Here is a 6,680-nt window from a genome sequence, read left to right as displayed (position 1 = left end):
TCTGGCTGCTGGTGAATGGGGCAGCCCGAGGGCATAGGTTAGTTAGAGGCGTTCTTTGACAGTTTCATTTTGCGTTTCAGAAAAAATCTTTGCCTTTCTTAGTGACACAGCATTTATCATTCATGTCGGTCCAGGAGACATTTGCAGATAGGTGATTGCACTTAGTGAAGGAAGCCTTAACAATTGTTACGAGGGGTATGAATTGATTTGATTTGCAAGGGTTAGAACTTAATCGAAATAACGGATTATTCAACTTTCTAAAAGGGGTGCTTTGTGGGAGGGACTGGGGGAGCGCGAAGAAATACAGGAACCGTTGACTGACAAAATCTACTGAAAGGAAGACCATCGATATGCCTCTCTGCCCCCAAAACAAAAATGCACTTCTGAAGAGTAAAATAGCGTTTTTAGAAAAATATCTATGGAAATGAGCTCTTAAGCTTTTGTGGCGGGGGAATGGAAGCTTTTTTTTTTTTAAGTTTTACCGAGTGATGTACATGTTCAAACCTACTGTGGTCTGTGCTGTATGAGTCAGAATTAACTTGTTAAAGGGGGTGGGGGACAGTGTAGCCCAACATCTGAAGCCACATTTGTACAGTTCTGAAGCCACAGTGTAGCCCAGTGTAGTACAGTGTAGCCCAACATCTGAAGCCACATTTGTACAGTTGGCTGGGTTTTTTTCATGACGCTGTTAAACCCTTTTGGTTTCTGGTAGCTCCACGGGCTCTAGCTCTGACGGCATTTAACAATGCTGAGTTCAGGTGGAGCATTTTATCTGCATCTTAGATTGGAATGGGTACTGTGTTCAGAGTAAACCAAAGTTCCATAGAAATCTTCCTTCAAATAAATCTCAGGCTGAGAAGCACAGATTTATATGCACATGCAAGTTTAAGATTTAAGACCAAATTTAAGAACATTCAGGTTGGAGACAGCTTGCTTTTTTTTTTTAAGTTGTCAAATGAACTTTACAAGCAGTTTTGATGTGGGATGGAACTGACTTAGTTTTGCTCTTACAGTATGCCAGACATAGGCCATGGATGTAGCTTTCTTAGGGAGAATAAAACATTGGTTTTCAAAATGTAGAAAAAGATACATCGTGATAGAAGGTTGATAGACTCTTAAAAATTAGGAGTTGTGTAATTCAGGTTGGCCTCTCCAATATCAGGAAAGTGGTTTGATCTTAACCTTAGCAGTATCCTAGTAGAATAAGAGGATTTGAACACTAGATTTTTCATTGCTTCCAGCCCTAAAAGTTGGTAATGCTGTTTGCTTTGCAAAAATTTGTTGGCTAATACCTATGATTTTTGCTTTAAGTTGCTACATAATTCTTCAGTAAGTAACAATGCCCTTTTTAATGAAAATTTCTTTTATCTAGACTCTAGCTAAATTTGTTCACTAATCATATCATCTAGTTTTAGAGTGCTTCTTATTGAAATAACCTGACATTTGGTCACTAATTATATTCATTGGTTGGAGATAGGATAGTGCTTTTTATTGGAATAACCTGACATTTGGTCACTAATTATATTCCATGGTTGGAGATAGGATAGTGCTTTTTATTGGAATAACCTGATAGTGACCAATAGGACATAGTACCCGAAAGATACTGCATTTTTGCCAACGACTAGCCTCGCTCAAGTTAGTTTCCTGACCCCTACTCAATCAAGTTAGATGGTTGCAAGGATACCAAAGTTTTTCTTAGAAATTTTTTTAGAAATTGGTAGAATTGCCCTATATTCGGAGGCTGTAATCTTTATGGAAGCACACTGCTACAGCTTCCTTCTTTAAAGCTTGTGGATGGGTTAAACACCGCTGACTTTTCCTTAAATTAGCAGCCACGCGCGCGCTACTCATTAACCACTATTTCCTTTAATCTGGCAAACCTGGTGATTTTGTAAAAGGAAACACCTGTTCTAACTGATAGGAAGATGGCAAAGTCCTGGTGCTGTAGCTGTTCTTCATTTGAATTTTAATTGGCTGAAGGAATGGACAGGTATTTTGTGTTTAGGGTTTAATATCAGAATAGAGAATGTAAAGTTAGTGATTTTTGTGTGTTGGTTTGTCTAATAAACTTAGTTTTATTGGGTTCTCTTTTGGGTTTGAGATCCTAATGTACACTGTAGATTATATCTAGTCCCCTTATTTCTAGGACACCAAAGATTCTTCAAATTTAAGAAGCAAGATTGTGCTTCTTAAAGCAAAATGAAGATATCACTGGGGGGGAAAAACCTAATTAGATTTGTTAGCTTGAGATTGAGGTGTTTAAAATATTTAAACCATGGTCTATTTTTAATCATGAAAATTTCCAAGATGTATCATTTGTTGCTTCAGTCATTTCTCTTTAGTGTGATAGATTTTCAAAGTTGTGAAGAATTTAAAGATCGCCTTCCTGTAGGGCAGGCTTCTTCAAACTACGGCCCACCTAGTGTTTTTGTCCCGTTTTGTTTTATTTCAAAATAAGATATGAGCAGTGTGCATAAGTTTATAGTTTTTTTTTAAGTAATGTCCGGCCCTCCAACGGGTCTGAAGGACAGTGAACTGGCCCCCTGTTTAAAAAGTTTGAGGACCCCCTGCTATAGGTCTTCATCTCTGAACCTGAATTATCACAAGGATTAGACAGAGAAAGTGAGCATGATCTCCTGGCTGTACCAAATGTTTTAGGTATTTGTTTTTCAAACAAACGGCTTTTAAAAATATGTGCATTTATGTAAAAGCATTATTGATTCAATAAGTCTTTTTTTTAATCTAATGATAAGGCATCCAGTGAAAGGTTTTTGGTTTTTAATATTACACATGGGTTATCCTATACTAAATAGTTTGTCCTCACACTTCAGTGGTTCAGTGGTTAGGGACGTTATTCTAACCTAGTTCTCTAGACCTAACTTTGTTCTCGACACTGCTGCACTCTGTCCTCTAATCCAGTGGTTTCTAGGATATCACATTCTGTTTTGTTTTGTTTCCCCATTGGATTTTTAATTTCCTGAGTGCCCCTCTGATTTTTTTTCAGTCTCCTTTTGCTGCTACATCGTCCCTAAATTTTGATGACTCACAAATCTATCATAAGCACTTTTTTTTTTCCTTTTTTGTTCATAAGCACTTCTATGCTACACATTTTCCTTGAGTGCTTGCTTGCACTCCCGGCCATGGAGTTCATTCTGACTCATTTTGACCTTATAGGACAGAGTTCAGCAGCCCTTGTGGGTTTCCTGGGCTGTAAATCTCTACAGGAATAAAAAAAACCTCATCTTCCTTCTGCAGAGCAGAGTGGCTGATGGTGGCTTTGAACTACTGAGCAGCCACTCAGGCTCCTACAGTGGTAAACATCTGGGACAGTCTACACTGTTAATGTGTTTTAAATATATAACTGGTACTTTTTTCCCAGAAAACATGAATCTTGTCTTTGCTGCAGGAGCCCTGGGCTCAATTCTTGGTCAGTGAGCAGCCAGCCACCCATCAGTCCCTGCGTGCTTCTGTGTTGCTATGATGCTAGGCAGTTTGCAGACCAAGATGGAATAAGAAAGGCCTGCCAGTGTGCTAACAAAAATCACCCAGTGAAACTCTTTGATCACAATCCCCAATTGGTCCAGGGTATGGCACAGGAAAGGACACCATTTAGTTTGTTGATGTTTGTAAGTGTATATATGTGTATATGCACATATATTTAGTTTTACAAAGAAGTCTTAGACCCCGTTTAAGCATTCTTTCAAGTTACTATTATTTAACCTGAAATCATAATCCTGTGAAACAGCATTCTTTAAAGCTTGTTCTCATGTTTAAAATGTCTCAAATTTAGTAGTTTGTAGATGATTTAACTTTCAGGACAAAGATAGCAAATGATTTTTTTTATTAGATTTGACACATATAAAAGTAACAATTGATCAGTAAGGTATTGAAAAATGGTTTCTTGTGTCATTTGGTTGCTACTTTAGTGCTACACTTAAACCAACATTCAGATGAATAAATATGCCTTTAGAATGTTATGAATTAAAAGAGTAACACCATTTAAGAGGAAAAATAGCATTGCCTCATGTCATAACTATAGTTATGGTGACAAGTTAATGCCCATTTTCTCACACCTGAATTAATGTCACCAAATTCTAATTTATCTTTCACAGTGATACATGGTGATAATCAAGATACTTTAGAATTACTTGCTAAGCATTTATAGTGATCTCTTATTGCCAAATGTATAGCACAAATGTGCCAGGGTTTGCCTCAATATCTGTGTGACTTTGAATTTTAATTGGCCTCTAGTGTGTTCCTTCACTGAGTCAGAATCCTCTTGCTGGCAGAGTTTGGGTTTTTTGGGGGTGGGGGTTGTATATTTAAATGTGCCTTCTGAGAGAAAAGACTATTCACATGACATGTACTTTTAACTAAAATCAATCAAATTATACTTGCTTGGTTAAAAGGAGGGAAATAAAGATACCAGTAACTGCAGATAATTTCTGTCTTATGTAGTGAGTCAAGGTACCAAAGTCTGTTTGCTCGCCTTGGGCAAGATTCTCAGTTTCTTTGGGCTCCTGTTGATTTGTGTATATATAAACTGGAAATAATCGCACCTACTCATTTCTCACTCATTGACCACATTTGCCTCAACAGTGGGCTCAAGCATGACAATGGTGAAGATGGCCCGGGCCTGGAGAATAGTTCTTTTTGATGCCCAGAGGGTCAATATGAGTTGGGACCAACTCAATCGAATGTCATGACACATCTCCAAGGAGCCCTGGTGACCCATTGCATGCACAGTGGGGCTGCTAGCTGAGCAGTCGGAAGTTCAAACCCATCCGCTGTTCCTATAACACCCACAGCCTCGGAAACTAATGAGCCTTCAGCTTTTCTTTTTTTTTTTTAGGTCACTGAGTCAGAATTGACACAGTGGCAGTTAGCCTTGGGGGTATTCAAATCTCCATAATGGTGATCGTTTAAAATATTTTCAAAAGTGATTTGGGCTAGTAATGGTTGCTGCCTGGTGCATTAATTTTAGGACTCCCTAGAAGATTTCATTCAAAATATTTGTCGAATTCATTTAGTGGAATTGGCTCTGTTAAATGATCATTCTTTTGAGTTCTTCTTTTATGTATGTATGTGTGTGTGTATAACTTTCAGCCATTGATTTGATTTACACTCAAAGGGACCCTCTATAAGATAGAACTTCGACTTCTGTTGGTTTCTGATGCTGTAAGTCTTTATAGTAACAGAAAGCCTCATGTCTCCTGCAGACCAGCTGGTGAATTAGAATCATGGACACCTTGTGACTAGCTGCTCAACACATAACCCATTGTGCCACCAGAGATCCTTTGTGTGTGTATGTGTAAACTTTCTTAACTGGGTGTTGGTTAACAGTAGGTCGATAGTTTGTCTTATTGTTGAATAGCAATGTAAACTACTTATAAACTATTGACCATTTTAATCAGCCACATCAGTCAATCAACAGTGTAAGGCAGAGTAGAATAATGAGGACATGGGAATTGGTTTAGTGGAAACAACAGATGAAATGGTAATAATGAGAATGTTCACTCATTGTCAAGAAAATACCCAACGTGTGGGAACAACTTAAGGAGAAATTGTTGAATGGGAACGTAACTACTGTATGAACCATTGCTGAAAATGTAGTTTGTTTTTTTAAGTTAATTGGAGAGATTTGATCTTGGAAGTAGCACCACCCAAAGTTCTTCTATATCAGATAAAAACTTAATTTGTTGTGAGAAATGCAGGCTGAAATCCATTTTCACTATTAGAATTTTAGTGTAAAATAGTATTAAATGCTTGGAATCTTGAAAAGACTACTAAAACACGTGGGGGTAGGGTGGGTTGAAAGGGGGAACCGATTACAAGGATCTACATGTGACCTGCCTGGGGGACAGACAACAGAAAAGTGGGTGAAGGGAGACTTCAGACAGGACAAGATATGACATAATAATAATTTACAAATTATCAAGGGTTCATGAGGGAGTGGGGAGCGGGTAGGGAGGGGAAAAATGAGCTGATGATGGGCTTAAGTGGAAAACAAATGTTTTGAGATAAGGGCAATGCATGTACAAATGTGCTTTACACAATTGATGTATGTATGGATTGTGATGAGTTGTGTGAGCCCCTAATAAAATGATTTAAAAGACTACTAAAACCCAAAGTGATTCCCAGTAATATCAAATACTACTTTTTTTTTGCTATCCTCATCATTACAGTTTTTTAATTGTATAGATAAAGTATTTATATGTATATATGTATATAGTTGTATGTTTCATCGTTGCTGCATCACATCCTGACTGGCTCATCCCCTATCCAAGACCCTTCTGTAAGGGGATGTCCAGTGGCCTACAAATGGGCTTTGGGTCTCCACTCCACACTCCCCCCATCATTCACTATGATAAGATTTTTTGTTCTGATGATGCCTGATACCTGATCCCTTCAACACCTTTGTGATCACACAGGCTGGCATACTTCTTCCATGTGGACTTTGTTGCTTCTAAGCTAGGTGGCTGCTTGTTTACCTTCAAGCCTTAGCTGGGCACCATCAGCTTTCTTCGCCACACTTGCTTATGCACCCATTTGTCTTCGGCGATCATATCATGGAGGTGAGCACACAATGATATAATTTTTTGTTCTTTGATGCCTGATAACTGATCCCTTCATCAGTTTTCGTCACCACATTTGTTTATTCACCCGCTCTGTCTTCAGCG

At 38.3% G+C, this 6,680-nt stretch overlaps 1 protein-coding gene across 1 annotated transcript in view; it reads left to right on the top strand.

Annotated features, from left to right (window-relative positions):
- Window positions 1-6,680, top strand: part of TOMM70 (translocase of outer mitochondrial membrane 70) — a 34,267-nt gene that overhangs the window by 651 nt on the left and 26,936 nt on the right. The window lies entirely within an intron of this gene.

The sequence above is a fragment of the Echinops telfairi genome, unplaced genomic scaffold (assembly GCF_000313985.2).
Source record: "Echinops telfairi isolate 266 unplaced genomic scaffold, ASM31398v2 ScPeMD7_6;HRSCAF=24_0, whole genome shotgun sequence".
Lineage (NCBI taxonomy): Eukaryota > Metazoa > Chordata > Mammalia > Afrosoricida > Tenrecidae > Echinops > Echinops telfairi.
Note: the sequence above shows the minus strand (reverse complement) of the source record. Positions and strands in the feature narration are given on the sequence as shown.